This window comes from Cervus elaphus, chromosome X (assembly GCF_910594005.1).
Source record: "Cervus elaphus chromosome X, mCerEla1.1, whole genome shotgun sequence".
In the NCBI taxonomy this organism is placed as follows: domain Eukaryota; kingdom Metazoa; phylum Chordata; class Mammalia; order Artiodactyla; family Cervidae; genus Cervus; species Cervus elaphus.
The window spans coordinates 122,630,284-122,651,289 of NC_057848.1; the positions used below are offsets into that span (position 1 = coordinate 122,630,284).

Genomic DNA, 21,006 nt, shown 5'->3' on the forward strand with positions numbered 1-21,006 from the left:
GTGCATGGTGACGGCGTTTCGGTCTTGTTTAGCTCTCGCTCAGTCTGGATTGTGTGGCAGCGCACGGATATTCGCACAAACGCATGCAATTCATGTCCAGGGAGAGGTCTCTGAGTTAGCTGTCTCTCCCTGGAGACTAACCTGTGCCAGGGAGCCTGGGCTTGTGTATCACTACGTGTTGCAACACAGGTCCTATTTCGGTACATTTGATCTCCTTGAGCCTTTGGGCAGAGTCGTGAGTGATGGGATATTTGATCTGAGTGGATTTTGTGAGCCATAGTACAAAGTCCCTAGGATGTGTGTGCCTGTATTCCGGGGTGTGCATTTTTGGAGCTTTCTGGCCTTTCAGTCCCTGGGTGTGAGATCCCTTTGTAGGCGTGTGCACCTGAGATTGTGAGACCTCTGAGTTTTTGATTCTGCTCCCAAGTTGTGATGTCTCTGAGCTGCTTTAAGGATGGGTTTGTCTAAAGGTGTGAAGTCTCAGCTGCTTGGGGATCTGTGCACAGGGTGCAGGTTTTCCATTTGTCTGGGCACTTTATCTGAAGGTCGTATGATGTTCTTGAGTTAATAAAAGTTCTCTTTCCGTTTAGGGTTTTTGCATTAGCTTGGTAAGTGTTGAGTGGTCTGGGCGTCAGTCTCCATGGTGTGAAGTATCTGTGCAGTTCTCATTTGTTTCTGTCTTGAAGACTTTGGCCTGTTTGGAGGGTCTTTGTCACAGCGTTTATGGTGATGGTCTCAGTTGTGTTTGAGGGTCTGAGAGGAGTTGTGTGCTCTCTGTGCAGAGATTCAGTGACCTCTTTTTGGTGTCTCTGGGTATCAATCCGAGCTGTCTGGAGTCTCTCTGTCAGAAATAAAACCTCTTATGTTCTTGGCTGTGAGTTCTCTGTCCAGGATTTAGGCTTTGGAAGCTGGCAGATATGATTCTGAGGCCTGGAACCTGACATGGTGACTGTGTGTTGTTGAGTGTATCAGTTGCCTCCTGGAATCTCAGGTTGTTCATAATTATTACAGTGGGGCCAGTGCATGTCTTGGAGGGTACCTGTGCATGTTAGCAATGTGTGTTGCCTGGCTCCAGAGTATCCTTCAGCAAATGTTTTCTGAGCACCTGCCATATACCTGAGCACTGTTGGAGGAGTTTGTGACAGGACAGAACTGATCACGTCTCTCCTTTGAAAGACTTCGTGGTCAGTAAATAAATAAAGGGTGGCAGACACTATGAAAAAAGATAATGCTAGGTCAGGGGAAAGGGTGTATGTAGGCATGATGTTATCATTTTATTCAAGGTAAGGAGGGAAAGTCTCCCTGAAAGATGGCAAGTAAGCAGAGATCTGGAGGAAGTGAGGGAGCAGGCTATGGGGTTATCTAATGGAAGAGCATTCCAGGTAGAAGGAGCAACAAATGCAACTGTCCTGGCATGGAAATCTACTTGGCGTGCTCCTGAATGTCAAGGAGTCCTGTGATGTAGAGGGTTTGGCATGTAGCACTCATCGAAAGTGGTCTCGTTGCTGCTGTCTCTTTCTCTCACAATTTGTGATTATCCGCATTTCACAGATGAAGGACTAAAGGCTCCAACGTGTGCCCTACACCTTCTCTCCTTCCTATCCCTGAAATTAGGAGTGAAACCTTCTGGTCCATCATGAGAAAGAGAGAGAGAGTATGAGTGTCCCAGCTGCAGGGATATCACACTGAATGTCAGCCAAGCAGCAGAGATCACTTATAATGTGGGAATCATGCCTCGTAACATTGCTACTCTTGATGGAGGGCTGGACTTAAGAAGGAAACAGGAACTGGGGCAAAGGACAGAGGCAGGAAGGGAAGTTGGAGGTCATTGAGAAAAAAAAAGCAGAAAGACTGGCTTCATCACATTGCTTGGGTTTGGCCCAGTTCACGTTGATTGGCTGACTGTATTAGGACATAGTCACCTTTTCCTGTCCCTACCCTTTCTTTCCCTTCCCTTTTTTGTACCTGAGCAAGTCAGTCCTAAAGCCGTTAGATGTTGCCAGGCAAGGCATGTGTATGTCTAAAGGGCCATCCCTGCCTGGAAAGTCAGAGCCCACGGTGGAAAGAAGGATATCCCTGGGGATTGGGTGGGAAGGAGGCTAACTGCTTCATGGATGCAAGGTTGAGTGAGGTGTGGAAGTCAAGGACAAGGGATGATTCTGCATAGATTGTGAGGAGGACCCTTTTGTGGAGGAGGGATCACTTATATGCATTGGGATTCATCAACTCATCAACTATTCACCAAATACATAAGAATGCTGAGAGCCACGTCTTTCATTTTTGGAAAAGGGAATTTCCACTATGGAAAGGAAGTAAACTAGAACAAATTCTCAGGAATTCTACTGGAATTAAAGGTCTCCACGCAAACTTCTTGTATTCGATAGGTGTGCATGTGTGGGTAGACTGATATATAACTATAGATGTGTGTCGATGTGTATGTGTGTGTGATTGTGTACACACATATATTCCCAAGTTACTGAAAACAGCAACATTCCAATGCCACAGTTACACCAGTCCCCAGATCCTAGCTTCTGAACACCTTTCTCCACTAAATGATGGGTTCCCAGGCTGAGGAAGGAAAGGAAATGATCCTGGTTCACCTTGTCATGTCAGTAACAAGGCAAAGTTCAAGAATGATGTGGAGATGTCAGAGGGACACAGAATACAGCTTGAGGGCTCTCCCACCAGACACACTTAGGATTCTCTTATTTTTTCCACCTTTTTTGAGGTATTATTGACATATAACCTGTAAGTTTAAGATGCCAGTGTGATGATTTGATACACATATATTTGGCAAAACGATTACCACAGCAGGGTTGGCACTCTGTGCCCTCACATAATCCTTTTTAAAAATTGTTGAGGAAATAACACCTCAGATCTACCCCCTTAGCTTTCACAGTATTACACAGTTTTGTAAATTATACTCATCATGCTATACATTGGATCCACGCAAATTATTCATCTCATACCTGGACGTTTGTACCCTGTATTCAACATTTTGTGCTGGCCCTGGAACCACCATCCTAAAGTCTTGGAAATTTCTGTAAGTTTGACTTTTTTAGATTCTGCACATAAGTGAGAACATACAATATATGTCTTTCTCTCTTTCACTTATTTCACTTAGCATAAAGCCTTTGAAGTCCATTCATGTTGTTGCAAAAGGCAGAATGTTCTTCTTTGTGACTGAATAATATTCCATTGTACATCTCAGATTTTCTCTTTTCAAATTTATTTTAATTGGACGATAATTCCTTTACAATATTGTGATGTTTTTGTCATACATCAACATGAATTGGCCTTAGGGCTTCATGTGTGCCCCCATCCTGAACCCCCCTCCCACCTCCCTCCCCACCCTATCCCTCTGGGTTGTTGCAGAGTACCGGCTTTGAGTGCCCTGCTTCATGCCTGGAGCTTAACACTGTCTCTTTTGCTGCCCTGCGTGTACGGTCATTGGTACCGTCTTTCTAAATTCCATATGTAAGTGTTAATATACAGTATTTCTCATTCTCTTTCTGACTTACTTCACTTTGTATCATAGGCTCCAGGTTCATCCACCTCATTAGAACTGACTCAAGTGCGTTCCTTTTTATAGTTGAGCAATATTCCATTGTATATGTACCACAACGTCCTTCTCCGTTCGTGTGCCAGTGGGCATCTAGGTTGTGTGTGTGTCCTGGCTATTGTAAACAGTGCTGCGGTGAACATTGGGGTCCATGTGTCTGTTTCACTTGTGGTTTCCTCAGGGTTTATGCCCAGCAGTGGGATTGCTGGGTCACATGGCAGGTCTATTCCCAGTTTTTAAAGGAATCCCACACTGTTCTCCATAGTGGCTATACCAGTTTGCATTCCCATCCACTGTGTAAGAGGGTTGCCCTTCCTCCACACCCTATCCAGCATTTGTTCTTTGTAGACTTTTTGATGGTGGCCATTCTGACTGGTGTCACCACGTTTTCTATATCCATTCATCCCTTCATAGACACATGGTTGCTTACAACTTTTGGTTGAAGCTGCAAAGTAAATTTCAGGTTAGTGTTACTCCTCCAATGTTGTATTTCAGAATCATTATCTATTCTAGATCATTTGCCTTATCACAGAAATTTTATCATCAATTAGCCTCTATGTACAAAAAAGTCCTGCTGGAATTTCTGACTGGAATTGTATGAAATTGATGGATGTGTATGGGGACTACTGACATCCTAATTATATTGAATTTCTCAACCCATGAACACACCATGTGCCCCCATTTTGTTAGGTCTTATTTAAGGAACCACATTGCATTACCTTTTCTGGCATTGTTTATCAAATCTAATTCTCGTATATCAAATTCTGAAGATCTGAATCTAATGAAGATATGAAAATATTAGCAGTCAGACGTTCATCAGTAATGCTTTATTTCTTCTGTAGTTTTAACATTGCCCGTTTATTGTGTTTCTTCTTTTTTCTGCTAATGTTCATGATTGTTTAATCCAAGGGTGATGGTATGGGTATTTTCTGGGGTAAGTCGTGAGATGTTCAGATGTGTTTTGGGATGGAGAGTCTGAGGACAGGGGCACAGGGGAGAGAGAGCAGAGTAGGGGTGTGGGAGGTGGATGCGTGGGGGCAGGGACAGGGGGCTGCTAGTACAAGCGGAAACAGAAGTGAAGAGACGCAAGAAGAAGAGCTCTCCTTCTGCACGGTGCTGAGCTCTCCGTACATAAACGCATAATGAAGTCTTTGAGTACTCATAGCAACACTCTGAGGTAAGCATCTGTAATGCTATCATCCCTTTCGTCAGCTGAGGAGCAGAGACACGTAGATGTTAATGGGTGAATGTATCTGCACAAGTCACCTAGCTGGCAAGAGCTGAGTCAGGTTGGTGCCCAGGCCAGAGAGAAACAGCCAGGTGTGGGATCTGACCCCAATCTGGAATACAGTGCAGGGTCTGGTGTACTCTGGATCAAAGGGCAGATCTACATGTCCATCCACATGAAACATTACTATGGATCTGAGTATGGATTGGACACAGTGTCTCCTAAGCGGTGAAAGACCATGGGGTGACATGTCAGCATGCACACATCACAGAGAACAGTTCCTGGACCATAGGTAGGTAAACAGTGCTTCCTCTGACCAACATTAGTGGAGGACCCTCATCATTATGGAAAGTAGCATAACCATAGTATAATATAATGATACACAGACAGAGCAACAGATACAATATCATGAAGACATTACCTCCCCCATCTGGTAATTTTCTTAAATGCAGAGAACAAAACCTGGAAGGCAATAGACCACATACTAAGTTTTTTTCTCTGAAGTGTGACATTCTAGATAATTTTCAAATAACATTGTATTAGTATTGTAATTTGTTGTATCTTCATTGTTACATAGGCAGTTTTTCTATTATAATTGAAAAATGGACTTTCTGAAGACTGGTTCTCAGCTGTCTTGAGGTTTCAGCATAAAAAAGTTGTGTATGTATCCCTGCCAGGTGAAAACCCAATCAGCGCACTGAACTCAGAAGTGATGTCTCTCGTACAGTAAGTGGGGGGCTGTGCGGAATAGAGAGGTCCTGATGGAAGGCTAGCTAAGCCTGCAAGCATTCTGAAAAAGGTCAGTGATGCCATAGGCCCAAACCAGAAAACAGCTCACAGTTGCCAAGGACGACACTGGTGTTCTGTCCACGGAAATGTCTGTGTTAGGACTTTCAGACCTTGACTCTTTTGGCTCCCATGATGCAGTGGGGCAGCTTGTGGCGCTTATAACACAGTCCTGCTTTGACCCAGGCTGTGGATGGGAGTCACAGCCTCCCCAGCAGCACCGACCCCTTTGTGGGCGATCTGGAGCCCTTTTGTGATGTCTGGGAGTGGACAGATTCCGAAGAGAAAGGAAAAAGAAGATACATGGCGCAGGGCGTACATGCACCCACCCCGTGCATGTGGTGATAGAGATGGGCTAGAGATGCAGGTGCAGCTTCTTAGAGGGACCAGGTGGGGATGAGCAGAGTTGGATTCGGTGACTCAGGAAGAAATGTGGAAGTGAATGTAAAGGGAGAAAACACATTGAGAGGGGTAAACAGCTCCAACTCCCATTTCTGTAGCAGGGTAGGTGCTCCATGACTGTTGTGAGAAGGCTGCCTGGTCTGAGCTCTGGGAGGGAGTGATGAGCGTTAAGGACCCGCCATCAACCCTAAGCAGGGGGCGCTGAGTGTGTGAAGACAGAAGTCTCAGCCTTCACCACTGACATTCACAGAAAGCTTCTTAGCCCCGCTGAGTGTGGGGCGGTGGCACCTTAGGGAAGCTCAAAGGGAAGGTGGAGGTGGTGGTTCAGTCACTCAGTTGTGTCCGACTATTAACGAGCCCATGACCTGCAGCACGCCAGGCTCCTCTGTCCTACACTATCTCCCTGAGTTTGATCAAATTAATGTCCATGTGTTGGTGATGCTATCTAACCATCTCACCCTCTGTCTCCCCCTTCTCCTCCTGCCTTCCATCTTTTCCAGCACTAGGGTGTTTTCCAATGAGTCAGCTATTCTCTTCATGTGGCCAAAGTATTGCAGCTTCAGCATCAGTCCTTCCAGTGAGTATTCAGAGTATTCAGTATTCATTTCCTTTAAGATGGGCAGCGTAGTTCTCCTTAGTGTCCGAGGGATTCTAAAGGGCCATCTCTCTAGCACCACAATTTGAAAGCATCACTCAGCCTTCCTAATGATCTGACTCACACATCTGTACACGACTACTGGAAAGTCCACCATTTTGACTCTGCAGACCTTTGTCAGCAAAGTGACGTCTCTGCTTTTAAATATGTGGTCTAGGTTTGCCATGGGTTTCCCCAGGGGCTCAGCGATAGAGAATCTGTCTGCAGTGCAGGGGAATTAGGACACCTGGGTTCAATCCCTGGGTCGGGAAGGTTCCCTGGAGGAGGGCATGGCAACCCACTCCAGTATTCTCGCCTGGAGAATCCCCTGGACAGAGGAGCCTGGCGGGCCTTGGTCCATGGGGTCGTAAAGAGTATACTCAGAGACATCACCTGCGAAAAAGAATCTCTGGCCAATGGGCTGTCTCCCTAGCTTTACTCATCTCAAGTAAAATCTGTTCCCTGGGCTCAGAAACCACGTGAGATAACGAAGGAAACTTGAGGCAGTGGTGCTTTAAGCAACGATTTGGTGCGAGATCTTTATTCGTTTGGTCCAAGTGACTGCAGGGAATGAAATGGGGCAGGGTGATGAAGGAAATGAGATGATGAATTTATTGCTCCGGCCACCTCCCTGCCCCCAGGTAGACGACTTCAGTAGGGCTGGCTGGTGTCAATGGCACGTGTATAGGCTCACTTGCAACAACATCCTGTGTGTGGTATGAGGAATGTGGTGGGCAAATCAGACAGCATGGCCAAATATTCAAATCTCAGAGTGGATGGAGGGAGACGAGAGAAAAGAATGATGAACCATGGGTTAGTTGTGAGTCAGTTTCTAAAATCTTAGTATTTCTTCACAAGATGTGTGTGTGTGAATTCTTTTCTTTATCTGAGAATTGGCTGTCTTGGTGAGGAAATATCATCGTGAGAGACTCCTTGTGACATGTGACAGAAGGTTGGGAGTGAATTGGGTTAAGGTCATTTTCCACGTGTTTCACACCAAATGTTTGTTTCAGGGGATAGCAGTGGCCTTAAAGAACTGAACTAAGTGGTTGAAATAGAGGTTCCAGTTACTGAAATGTGAATAGACTCTGGGATGTATGTTCATCCTAGCCAGTGGTCACAGGCAACTCATAAACTCATAGGATTTGAACCGTGTCTTCTTAATGTCTTTTGCTTTCTGCCCTTGAATGTGGTGGAGGCCTCCGTTCCAGTGACTAAAGTTCCTCAGTAACAGTTCTCTGAGAAAAGTAGCTGTCTAGAAAAGAGCAGTGCCTGGGAAGCTGATCTAAAATTTTAATATAGCCTGTGATGTAATTTTTGTTAGCTTCACCCAGGATATGATCATTCAAAGAATCTAGAGAGATGCACCTACTTCGGTATCTACCATTGGATTTTTCAAATGAACACACAGTAAGATTGGCCCAGTTTTCTTTCTTATTATTTATCTATTTATTGGTGGCTGCACTGAGTCTTTGTTGCTGCACGAGGCTTTCTCTAGTTGTGGAGAAGGAGGACTACTCTCTAGTGGCGGTGCATGCGCTTCTCATTTCAGAGACTTCTCTTGTTGCAGAGCATGGACTCTAGGCTAGAGGGCTTCAGTAGTCGAAGCAGGTGGGTTCAGTAGTGAGACACAGTCTTAGTTGCCCTGGGACAGGTGGAATCTTCCTGAACTAGGGACAGAACGCCTGCCCCGTTGCATTGGCAGGTGGATTCTGTTTTATTTTTTTAATCATAAATTTATTTTAATCAGAAAATAATTACTATACCATATTGTGATGACTTTTGCCATATATCAACATGAATCGGCCGCAGGTATACATGTGTCCTCCCCTCCTGAACCCCCATCCCACCTCCCTCCCCACCCTATCCCTCTGGGTTGCCCCAGAGCACTGGCTTTGGGTGCCCTGCTTCATGCATTGAACTTCCACTGGTCATCTGTTTTACATATGGGAGTATATATGTTTCACTGCTGTTCTCTGAAATCATCCCACCCTCGCCTTCTTTCACTGAGTCGAAAAGTATGTTCTGTAAGTCTCTGTCTCCGTTGCTTCCCTGCATGTTGAATCGTTGCTACCGTCTTTCTAAATTCCATATATATGCATTAATATGAGTATTTGTCTTTCTCTTTCTCACTGACCTCTCTCTGTATAATAGGCTCCAGGTTCATCCACATTATTATCACTGATTTGAATGCATTCCTTTTTATAGCTGAGTAATATTCCATTGTGTATACGCACCACAACTTCCTCATCCATTCATCTGCCGATGAACATCTAGATTCCCTCCATGTCCTAGCTGTTGTAAATAGTGCTGCTGTGAACATTGGGGTACATGTGTCTGTTCACTTCTGGTTTCCTCGAGGTGTATGCCCAGCAGTGGGATTGCTGGGTCCTGTGGCAGTTCTATTCCCAGTGTTTAAGGATTCGCCACTCTGTTCTCCATAGTGGCTGTACCAGTTTGCGTTCCCACCAAGAGTGGAAGAAGGTTCCCTTTTCTCCACACCATCTCCAGCATGTATTGTTTGTAGACTTTTTGATGATGGCCATTCTGACCTGTGTGAGATGATACCTCATTGTGGTTTTGATTTGCAGTTTTCTAATAGTGAGTGATGTTGAGCATCTCTTCATGTGTTTGGTAGCCATCTCTATGTCTTTGGAGAAATGTCTGTTTAGATCTCCTGCCCCCATTTTATGGGGTTGTTTGTTTTTCTGGTATTGAGCTGCATGGGCTGCTTGTATATTTTGGACATTACTTCTTTGTCAGTTGTTTCATTTGCTGTTATTTTCTCCAATTCTGAGGGCCGTCTTTTCACTTCGCTTACAGTTTCCTTCATTGTGCGAAAGCATTTAAGTTAAATTTGGTCTCTTTTGTTTATTTGTGTTTTTATCTCCATTACTCTGGGAGGTGGGCCATAGAGTTATGTCAGAGAGTGTTCTGCGTCCGGTTTCCTCTTAAGAGTTTTATAGTTTTTGGTCTCACATTTAGATCTTTAATCCATTTTGAGTTTATTTTGTTGTGTGGTGTTACAAACTGCTCCAGTTTCATTCTTTTACGTAGTTGAGCATTTCGCCCAGCATCACATGTTGAAGACACTTTGTTTACGCCATTTTATATTTGTGTCTCGTTTGTCAAAGATAACCTGTGCATAGGTATGTGGATTTATCTCTGGGTTCCCTATTTTGTTCCATTGATCTATATTGCTCTCTTTCTGGCATACTGCCTTGATGACTGTCTTGATGACTGTAGCTTTGTAGTATGGTCTGTAGTATAGTCTGAAGTCAGGAAGGTTGATTCCTCCAGTTCCATTCTTCTTTCTGAAGATTGCTTTGGGTATTCAGAATCCTTACTGTTTCCATACAAACTGAGAAATTATTTGTTCTAGTTGTGTGAAAAATACCTTTGGTAGTTTGATCGGGATTGTGATGAATCTACAGATTGCTTTGGGTAGTAGAGTCATTTTCACTGTACTGATTCTTCCAATCCAAGAACATGGTACACTTCTCCATCTCTTTGTGTCATCTTTGATTTCTTTCATCAGTTTTTTTTTTTTTTTATAGTTTTCTGTATACAGGTCTCTTCTTTCTTTTCATACAATTATTCCTAAGTATTTTATTCTTTTCATTGCAATGGTGAATGGATAGTTTCCTTAATTACTCTTTCTGATTTTTCATTATTAGTTTATAGGAATGCAATGGCCTTCTGTGCATTCACTTTTTATGGCAGGCACACTTTTTTTAATTTTTAAATTTTTAAATTTACTTATGTTAGTTGGAGACTACTTAACAATATTGCAGGCACATTCTTAACCACTGGACCACCAGGGAATTCCTGGCCTGCTTGTCCTTGGGTGTGCAGCTCTCTGGGCTCTGACACATGTAGAGATTCCAGTCAGCTGGAGAGTGGTAAACAAAGTATGCTGTATGTAGCCATACGGTGGAATAGCATAGATGGATGAAAAGTGATGAACATCTGCTTTCTGCTGCCACATGGGTGAGCCTCCAAAGCATTATGCTAAGTGAAAGAACCCAGACACAAAAGGCCACTTCCTGCAGGAGTCGGTTGATATGAAATGCCCAGAAAGGGCAAATCTACAGAGAGGGAAATCAGACGAGAGGATGCCTGGGCCTGCAGGTCCTGTTGGGGATCCACTGCTGATGGGTACACGGAACCTTTAGTGGCACTGGCAGTGTTCCACACCTGCACTGTGGTGGGGGTTGCAACACTGTGTGAAGGTGCTAAAAGTCACTGCCCTGGGAGTGATGGGTGTGATTTGTGGTACGTAATTATACCTCAGTAAAGCAGTTTAGGAAGGTAATGCAGATGTCCAAGTGAGACATGTGGGGAAAGACATGCCATTGCTTTTGTAACAACGAGGAGTGCCCCTGCTCCTTCCACGTTCTGGGTCGGGCCTCCTCCACGAGTGCTAGATGCTCCCTCCAGAAACAGTCGCTGTGCACGTCAGGACAGAATCCCCAGGGAGCACACACAACTAGTGTGTCTCTGTGTTGACTCAAGGGGCCCGTTGTGTGACCACAAGTCAGTGGCTCTGGACGGGCTCCCAAAACCCACCCTGCATCTGAAATTCCACTTCGTTGTTTTCCTATTCTTCTCAAATCACGTGAACCCAGCTTCCGTTTCCCTGGTAACGGATCTCAGCCCTTAGCTCCAACCTCTGGTCACAGGAATACCTGTAGCCTGGTGTGAGGCCCCCTGCCTGAGCTCAGCAACCCAGGAGGGATGGTCAGCAGAGCAGTAACCAAGACAACGGAACTTGATCCATCCTCCTTCTGCCACCAGGACTGAGGGGCATTCCCTCCCCTCCATCTGCCTGATTGTCTGGTAAGGAGGGGGACTTGGGGTCATGACACATCTCTGAGTCATTGAAATTGTTCTAAATATGGCTGTGAATAAATATGTCAAAATCCCTCAAAAGGGAATTTACCTCAGAAGGGAATTTTTAATTACAAATTTTTTAAAAATTTCATTAGTAGCAAATATTGCTCCTCAGTTGAGGATTCTATTTAAACCAGGACAGGTGAAGCATCATGTGATTGTGCTTCTCAATCTTAACTGTGCATCACATCTCCCCTGGAGAGGCTTTAGAAGAGCTGATGCTGGCAGCACATCCCAGGAGAGACTAATATAGTAGGGTTGGTGTGTAGCCCTGGCATGAGCATTATGTGAAAAAGTTCTCTTACGGAAGCCGAGCTTGCAGCTGTGGAAACAGAACCCATTCTTACTGGAAGAAATCGAACATCGAAAACTTCCAACTCTCTACAAGCAAAGAAGGCTTTCATCGTGGCCCGCTATGCTTGACAGGCACCTTAGGCTAAGAAAAGGGACAACTTGCCCAAATAAATACTTGTTTGAAAACTGACCTTGTGCTTGCTCTGCTGCATGTTCCTGAATCCAAAGTTTTACAGTTTAAACCCTGCTGTTGTTAGTGAAACTCAGTATGTTGTAGTTCTTGTCAGGATCCCTTGTGCCTAGTTAGTTGAATACATTTCTAAAACACTGTGGAGATTACTGCATTGGACAGATCAAAAGAGTGCTTCAAAAAAAGATTAAAGATGGCTGAGATTTGTAGCTATTAATGTTGATGTGGAAGGATCGGGTGTCAGCATATCTCCTGCCTGGGCTCAGTTGCTGTTTTAAACTATTTTCCTGTGTTATCAAATTAACTCCCATGCTCAGATGAAGACCAAATAAGAACAGGATGTTTATTGGGAAAAATACAGTTACGCAATCCCTTGTTTGATGCACACCTTTTAAGACCCACCTCTCGAAACGTTCTACTTTAGGAATCTCTTCTGGATAATCCTTGGCCTGTTCCCCAATGATGGGCTTACACTGCTGTGTCCTGACTCACCGTCCTGTTAAAGACAAGGCTTTCATCCTCTCATATGGATTACAGTGGCCAGGTTCTCTCGGAGATCCAAAGGAGGGTGATGGCCTGTGCTCAGGACACCTTCAGAGTGTGTCTGTAGGAACAGGGCACCTGAGAGGAACGGATCCCCACCTGTGGCAACAGGAATATCTCGGGTCAGCCTTTTCCAGAGCAGCTCCAGGGGAGTCATGGCTCGGTGAAGATCACACCCAGCAGCATGTCCGGGATTGTGGTTGAAGGAACTGGGTGGATGGCCGTGCCCATCCATGAGACACCCCAGGGAACATTGCCCTGGGGCTACTAGCAGGTCTGCAGTGCTTATGGGACATCTGAGTGCAGATGGCCTATACGTCTCAGCCTGTGGGGGAAGTGGGGCCCAGTTGGGACATCTTAGGTAGATCTGGTGATAGGAAAAGCTATCAGCATAGAGGGATACTAATGAAAACAAGTCAGATGGGTAAAAGCTGTGGGGGGTGACGTGGTCACCCAAGGATTATGTGTAGAATGGAAGAGCACGGGGCAGAGGTGGGAAACCAGAGGAAAGCAAAACCAAGATTTAGGAGGGGATCAATGTAAATGGACACACAAAGAGTCTTAGAAGTAATGGACTGAGAGGGAGGAGGAAAGCCAGGATGCGCTTCTGTCAGAGACTCTGACCAAGGAAAGTGTTTTTGAAGGCGGAATGTGTCTGTGGCCAATACAGCACCAGGTACTACGGTTTGGCCCACGGAGCTCTTGGGATGTGTTAGCAAGGGGATGTTGTGTGGATGGGTACTCAGAGGAGGAATCAAGAGGTAACCAGCTAAGGATGCTCCTGGAGTCTGTGCTTTCAAGAAGCATGGCTTGAAAGGAATCAAAGATGCAGCGTATTGGAAGTAGAGGTCTGTGTGCTTGCAGGGTATGCTATTTTCTGTTCTCCAAACCAAAGAGACCAGGATGCCAATTCCAAAGAATCATCAGGACTGTTGACTAGAAGACACAATGGAGAATTGGAATCATCTTCACAGGTGAGTATTCACGTTGAGGTCAAGGGAGAGTGGTGGTTTCAAAGCAGCATTGGAGTTCCAGGAAGACCTTCCTCTCCCTCTGGGCCCCACTCTGCCTCTGCGACCCTTGGTCACGGGAAGAGCCAGGGCGGTGGCGGGGGTGGAGGGGCGCATGGGTTGTTGAGATCACAGTCTCAATGTATGCTCCTCAGATTCCACGGACACTTTAATCTGTTTGTTCTCCCTGGCTGATGTGATCTTCCTCATGAGTGTTCACCGTTCATACTAGTTAGTCACCAGAAAACTCCTATTGCAGTTGCTTCTAACATGGAAAGCGTGGTTGCATGCAACCAACTGAATATCCAAAGATAAAAATGCTCAGTATATTCTGGTGAAAATGCTCTCTACTTCTTTCAGCCATGGAGCAGGGGTATGTGTCAATTACAAGGCTTGCGGTAATGTGGGAGGGGTAGTCTATAACACAGCGTACCTTTGTCCCTCAAAGTGGCCTCAGTGGTCCCTGAGGGAAAGAGGACTGTCCTCTCCTGGCTCCAGCTGTTGATGCTGACCTGCACCACCCGTGGGTGGGGGTGGTGAAACTTGCATTTCTGTCTCCGTCCTCTTGCTGTGGATCCAGTGCTCCCTGGCTGACTGAGCCTCAGCCACTCTGCTGGCATCTTCAGACCCCTCTGAATCGGGGTCTCATTGTCCAGCCCATCCCTGGGCAGGGATGTCCACTCCTCAGCCTCAGCTGCAAGGCCTCCTAGCCCATTGCCTGCTTCGGTTTCGTCTGGATTCCGTGCCTTTCCACATTTCTCCCTCAGGTGATGCAGAGCCCTCCCTTGGATCTCACCTGCAGCAAAGCAGGCACCAAGATCAGCTCCAGAAAACGAAATTCCTAAACGACAGCCACCCATCTGCCGAAAGACAACATTGGGTCATTTCGCAGTGTGCCCCCTGTGAGTCCCAAGTGGGAATGGGGTGGAATCCTCCTTGCCCTAGTCTTCCTCTTCATTTCTTCTCACACCTCCCTGTCTGAGCCCTCTCACCTCTGCCTGCCACTGCCTCTGTGGGCCGTTTCCCCCGCTGTGACTGGGACGCTCTTTTCTTTGGCTTCTCTTTCATTTGACCCAAGACTTCCCATACACTATCCAGGTCAAAGGGGGCATAGGGTAGAATGTGTACCTTGTCAAGTACAGTTAGGATACTTTGGTGTCACAGAAGCCCCAGCCCCTGAAATATGAAAACACAGGGATAAAGAACACAAGAATCATATATACCGAAGTTGCCAGAGATGTTGGCTAAGATGAGCACTGAAGAGTGTCTGCGGTATCAGGAAGTATCAATTTTAATGATGGGCTTGACAAGGCCAGTTACAGTGGAATGACTGGGACAAAAGATTCATGGAAGGGGGCTGAGTAGAGAATATCTCAGCAGAATTTGAAGCAGTTTTGTTCTGAAGGGCAACCGGTGATGTGCCAGTAGCTGCAGAAGAGGGTGGTAGAAGAGGATGGGTTTCCCCCTTTTTTGTGGAATGCTGCGATGTAGAGGGAGCAGGGGCTGGTTCAGGCAAGAGGGGTGATAACTGCAGGTTGAAAGTCCCTGGGAAGGTGCAAGGCATGGGATCCCGGCAGAGGTGAGGGGCTGGGTGCAGCCAGCAAATTTGGAAAACTCACCGGTGACCACAGAGCTGGAAAAGGTCAGTTTTCATTCCAATCCCAAAGAAAGGAAAGGCCAAAGAACGCTCAAAGTACCGCACAATTGCACTCATCTCACACGCTAATAAAGTGATGGTTAAAATTCCCCAAGCCCGGCTTCAGCAATACATGAACGGCGAACTTCCAGAAGTTCAAGCTGGTTTTAGAAAAGGCAGAGGAACCAGAGATCAAATTGCCAACATCCGCTGGATCATCAAAAATAAAGAGCGTCCAGAAAAACATCTATTTCTGCTTTATTGACTATGCCAAAGCCTTTGCCTGTGTGGATCATAATAAACTGTGGAAAATTCTGAAAGAGATGGGAATACCAGACCACCTGACCTGCCTCTTGAGAAACCTGTATGCAGGTCAGAATGGAAGAGTTAGAACTGGACGTGGATGAACAGATTGGTTCCAAATAGGGAATGGACTATATCAAGGCTCTACATTGTCACAGCTGGGGGACAGGCAGACCAGCGGGCGAGGGCAGAGGGAGGGAGGCCTCAGGCAGAAGCCCCCCTCTCTTGCTTTTTCAATGATCCAGGGGATATTGGCAATTTGATCTCTGGTTCCTCTGCCTTTCCTAAAACCAGAGTACATCATGAGAAACGCTGGGGTGGAGGGAGCACGAGCTGGAATCAAGATTGCCAGGAGAAATATCAATAACTTCACATAAATAGATGACACCACCCTTATGGGATAAAGCGAAGAAGAACTAAAGAGTCCTTTGAAGAAAGTGAAAGAGGAGAGTGAAAAAGTTGGCTTAAAGCTCAACCTTCAGAAAACTAAGATCATGGCATCTGGGCCCATCACTTCATGGCAAATAGATCGGGAAACAGTGACAGACTTTATTTTGGGGGGCTCCAAAATACTGCACATGGTGACTGCAGCCATGAAATTAAAAGATGCTTACTCCTTGGAAGGAGAGTTATGACCAACCTAGACTGCATGTTATAAAGCAGAGACATTACATTGTCAACAAAGGTCCGTCTAGTCAAGGCTATGGTTTTTCCAGTGGTCATGTACGGATGTGAGAGTTGGACTATAAAGAAAGCTGAGCACTGAAGGATTGATGCTTTTGAAGTGTGGTGTTGGAGAAGACTCTTGAAAGTCCCTTAGACTGCAAGGAGATCCAACCAGTCCAACCTAAAGGGGATCAGTCCTGCGTGTTGATTGGAAGGAGTGATGTTGAAGCTGAAACTCCAATATTTTGGCCACCTGATGCGAAGAGCTGACTCACTTGAAAAGGCCCTGATGCTGGGAGAGATTGAGGGCAGGAGAAAAAGGGGACGACAGAGGATAAGATGGTTGGATGGCATCACTGACTCGATGGACATGGGTTTGGGGGGACTCTGGGAGTTGGTGATGGAGAGGGAGGCCTGGTGCGCTGCGGTTTGTGGGGTTGCAACGAGTCGGACACGACTGTACGACCGAGCTGAACTGGACTGTGTAGGCTGCCAGGCTCCTCTGCCCATGGGATGCTGCTATTGAAGTGGGTTGCCATTTCCTTCTCCAGTGGATCTTCCCAACCCAAGGATTGAACCTGGGTGTCCTGCATTGCAGGCTGCCTCCTTACTATCTGAGCCACCTACAATAATAACATGACAGGGACAAGTGGCAAGCTAAGATCCTGCTGGCTCATTGATGCTGGACACGACCCAAGAAGCAGGTGGTATTACTGCCCTCGTTTTTGCCTTTGGGAACTGTAACCCACAGAGGAAGGGTCAGCTGTCCAGGTTCTCCGGGTTCCTCCAAGAGTGTCCCTCCGTTAGATTGTAGTCTGCACACTGGTTTGCAGGATGCTTTCCTATCCCCAATAGGAGAAGGAAATAAAATAATGGGAATGAGGGTAAAGTCAAAGTGTCGTCACTCAGCCCTGTCTGACTCGTTGAGAAGCCCTGGACTGTAGCCCGCCAGGCTCCTCTGTCCATGGGGATTCTCCAGGCAAGAAGAGTGGAGTGGGTTGCAATTATCTTCTCCTGGGGATCTTCCCGACCCAGGTACTGACCCTGGGTCTCACAGGGATTGTACCGAGGCCTCCCGCATTGCTGGCAGATTCTTTACCGTTGGAGCCGCCAGGGAAGACCAAATGAATGTAAAATAGCCTGGAAAACTTTAAAAAATGTATAATATAGTTCTTATAATAAGATGCTAAATGACAAGGGAGAGTACCACATAGAAAGTGGTTCATCCACTGTGTCAGTATTATGACACAACACAATTATAAAGTAAAGCACCTGGAAGAAATCAGGTACTTTTCATTTGGTCTACAGACATATATTGAGAACAGACTGCTGGTCATTGCTTGGTTGATACTGCAAATACTGGTGTGACGAAAAACACAGCAAAAAATATAGCACCTGTCCTTAGACAGTTCTATTATATTTTCCCTTCAGGTAGGGGATCAGAGATGAGAAATATAGCTCTGAGGACTAGCTGAGAACTCAGACTGACAGACAGCACAATTCATTTTCACTTCTGAAGACTCTCACGGGCACTTGCTGTCTACACAATATTGGGCTCTGAGTGTGGGGAGGAAAAGTAGTTTTCATCAGTCCCATCTCTTGTAATGAAAAGTGAAGCCGTTTGTTATTAGGGGAAAGATGTTTGTGAATCACAGGTATGAGAAAGGTCTTATATTCAGAATACGTAAGGAATTTTAAATTTGCAAAGGCCAAAATACAGTGAAGGAGCACAGATCCTTTTTCCAAGGATTCAGGTGTGGAAGGAGAAACCAGAAAGGGGCAGCACCTGGGCATTTTCAGGGTGATGGACGTGGCCTGTTCCTGGTCATGGTAGTGATCACCGGAACTCACCATGTGTCAGATCTCAGAGAGCTTCACACCCAAAGACAAGGAGGCCAGGACTTCCCTGGTGGTCCAGTGGTTAAGAATGTGCCTGCCATATAAAATTAATACACAGAAATTCCTTGCATTCCTATACTCTAACAGTGAAAAATCAGAGAAATTAAGGAAACAATTCCATTCACCATCTCAACAAAAACAATAAAATACTTAGGAATAAATTTAGCTGAGAAACAGAAAACCTGGATACAGAAAACTATTAAAATAAAACTGATGAAAGACATCAAAGATAGCACAAGTAGAGAAATGTACCATGTTCTTGGAGTGAAGAATCAATATAGTGAAAATGACTCTACTACCCACAGCAATCTATAGATTCATCACAATCCTGATCAAACTATCAATGGTATTTTTCACAGAACTAGAACAAATTATTTCACAGTTTCTATGGAAATACCAAAGACCCAGAATGCTCAAAACAACCTTGAGAGAGAATAATGGAACTGGAGGAATCCACCTTCCTGACTCAGACTATACTACAAAGCCAGAGTCATCAAGATAGTATGGTACTGGCACAAAGACAGAAATATCAATCAATGGGACAAAACAGAAAGTTCAGTGAAAAATCCCTTCACCTATGAACAGCTTATCTTTGACAAAGGAGGCACAAATATACAATAGATAAAATACAGTCTCTTCAGCTCGTGGTGCTGGGAAAACTGGTCAACTACGTATAAGAGAATGAAACTGGAGCACTTTCCAATACCATATGCAAAAATAAACTCAAAATGGATTAGAGACCTATGTGTAAGACCAGAACTTACAGAACTCTTAAGAGGAAAACATAGGCAGAACATTCTCTGACATAAATCACAGCAAAATCCTCTAGGATCCACCTCCCAGAGTAATGGAAATAAAAAACAAAAATAAACACATGGGACCTAATTAAGCTTAAAAGCTTTTGAACAACGAAGGAAACTATAAGCAAGGTGAAAAGACAGCGCTCAGAACAGGAGAAAATAATAGCAAATGAAACAACTGACAAAGAATGAATCTCCAAAATATACAAACAGCTCATGTGGCTCAGTATAAAAAAAATTAACATCCAATAAAAAGTAGGCAAGTGACCTAAGCAGACATTTCTCCAAAGACATACAGATAGCTAATAAACACATGAAAAGATGCTCAGTATCATAGATTATTAGAAAAATGCAAATGAAAACCACAATGAGGTATCATCACACACTGGTCAGAATGGCCATCATCAAAATGTCTACAAACAATAAATGCTGGAGAGGGTGGGGAGAAAAGGGAACCTTCTGCCACGGTTGGTGGGAATGCAAACTGGTATAGCCACTATGGAGAACAGTGTGCAGATTCCTTAAAAATCTGGGAATAGAACTGCCATATGACCCACTGCTGGGCATACACCCCGAGGAAACCAGATTTGTTTGTTTGTTTGTTTTCATTTATTTTTATTAGTTGGAGGTTAATTACTTTACAATACTGTAGTGCCTTTTGTCATACATTGACATGAATCAGCCATGGATTTACATGTATTCCCCATCCCGATCCACCCTCCCACCTCTCTCTCTACCTGATGCCTCTGGGTCTTCCCAGTGCAACAGGCCCGGGCACTTGTCTCATGCATCCAACCTGGGCTGGTGATCTGTTTCACCCTAGATAATATACAATGCTATACTCTCAAAACATGCCACCCTCGCCTTCTCCCACAGAGTCCAAAAGTCTGTTTTGTACATCTGTGTCTCTTTTTCTGTTTTGCATATAGGGTTATCGTTACTATCTTTCTAAATTCCATATATATGTGTTAGTATGCTGTAATGTTCTTTATCTTTCTGGCTAACTTCGCTCTGTATAATGGTCTCCAGTTTCATCCATCTCATTAGAACTGATTCAAATGAATTCTTTTCATGGGTGAGTAATAATAAATGCTGTATCTGTACCAGAGCTTCCTTATCCATTCATCTGCTGATGGGCATCTAGGTTGCTTCCATGTCCTGGCTATTATAAACAGTGCTGCGAAGAACATTGGGGTGCACGTGTCTCTTTCAGATCTGGTTTTCTCAGTGTGTATGCCCAGAAGTGGGATTGCTGGGTCATATGGCAGTTCTATTTCCAGTTTTTTAAGAAATCTCCACACTGTTTTCCATAGTGGCTGTACTAGTTTGCATTCCCACCAACAGTGTAAGAGGGTTCCCTTTTCTCCACACCCTCTCCAGCATTTATTGCTTGTAGACATTTGGATAACAGCCATCCTGACTGGCGTGTAATGGTACCTCATTGTGGCTTGGATTTGCATTTCTCTGATAATGAGTGATGCTGAACATCTTTTCATGTGTTTGTTAGCCATGTGTATGTCTTCTTTGGAGAAATGTCTGTTTAGTTCTTTGGCCCATTTTTTGATTGGGTCATTTATTTTTCTGGAATTGAGCTGCAGGAGTTGCTTGAATATTTTTGAGATTAATCCTTTGTCTGTTGCTTCGTTTGCTATTATTTTCTCCCAATCTGAGGGCTGTCTTTTCACCTTGCTTATAGTTTCCTTTGTTGTTCAAAAGCTTTTAAGTTTCATTAGGTCCCATTTGTTTATTTTTGCTTTTATTTCCAATATTCTGGGAGGTGGGTCATAGAGGATCCTGCTGTGATTTATGTCAGAGAGTGTTTTGCCTAAGTTCTCCTCTAGGAGTTTTATCATTTCTGGTCTTACATTTAGGTCTCTAATCCATTTTGAATTTATTTTTGTGTATGGTGTTAGAAAGTGTTCTAGTTTCATTCATTTACAAGTGGTTGACCAGTTTTGGCCACAGCAATCAGAGCAGAATAAGAAGTGAAAGGAATCCAGATAGGAAAAGAAGAAGTGAAACTCGCGCTGTTTGCAGATGACATGATCCTCTACATAGAAAACCCTAAAGACTCTACCAGAAAATTACTAGAGCTAATCAACAAATACAGTAAAGTTGCAGGATATGAAATTAACACACAGAAATCCCTTGCATTCCTAT

At 44.7% G+C, this 21,006-nt stretch overlaps 2 long non-coding RNA genes across 9 annotated transcripts in view; one reads left to right on the top strand and one right to left on the bottom strand.

Annotated features, from left to right (window-relative positions):
* Positions 1–21,006, bottom strand: part of LOC122689036 — a 574,758-nt gene that overhangs the window by 353,701 nt on the left and 200,051 nt on the right. The gene's annotated exons all lie outside the window — the stretch shown is intronic.
* On the top strand, positions 1,274–15,259 carry LOC122689040. 4 transcript variants are annotated; one of them, XR_006339704.1, is made up of 4 exons: positions 1,274–3,043; positions 11,241–11,451; positions 13,397–13,506; positions 14,310–15,259. It is a non-coding gene; the product is annotated as an uncharacterized LOC122689040 (long non-coding RNA). The 4 variants fall into 4 exon arrangements; XR_006339705.1 differs by lacking the exon at positions 1,274–3,043 and adding an exon at positions 6,504–6,555; XR_006339703.1 differs by lacking the exon at positions 1,274–3,043 and adding an exon at positions 10,168–10,602.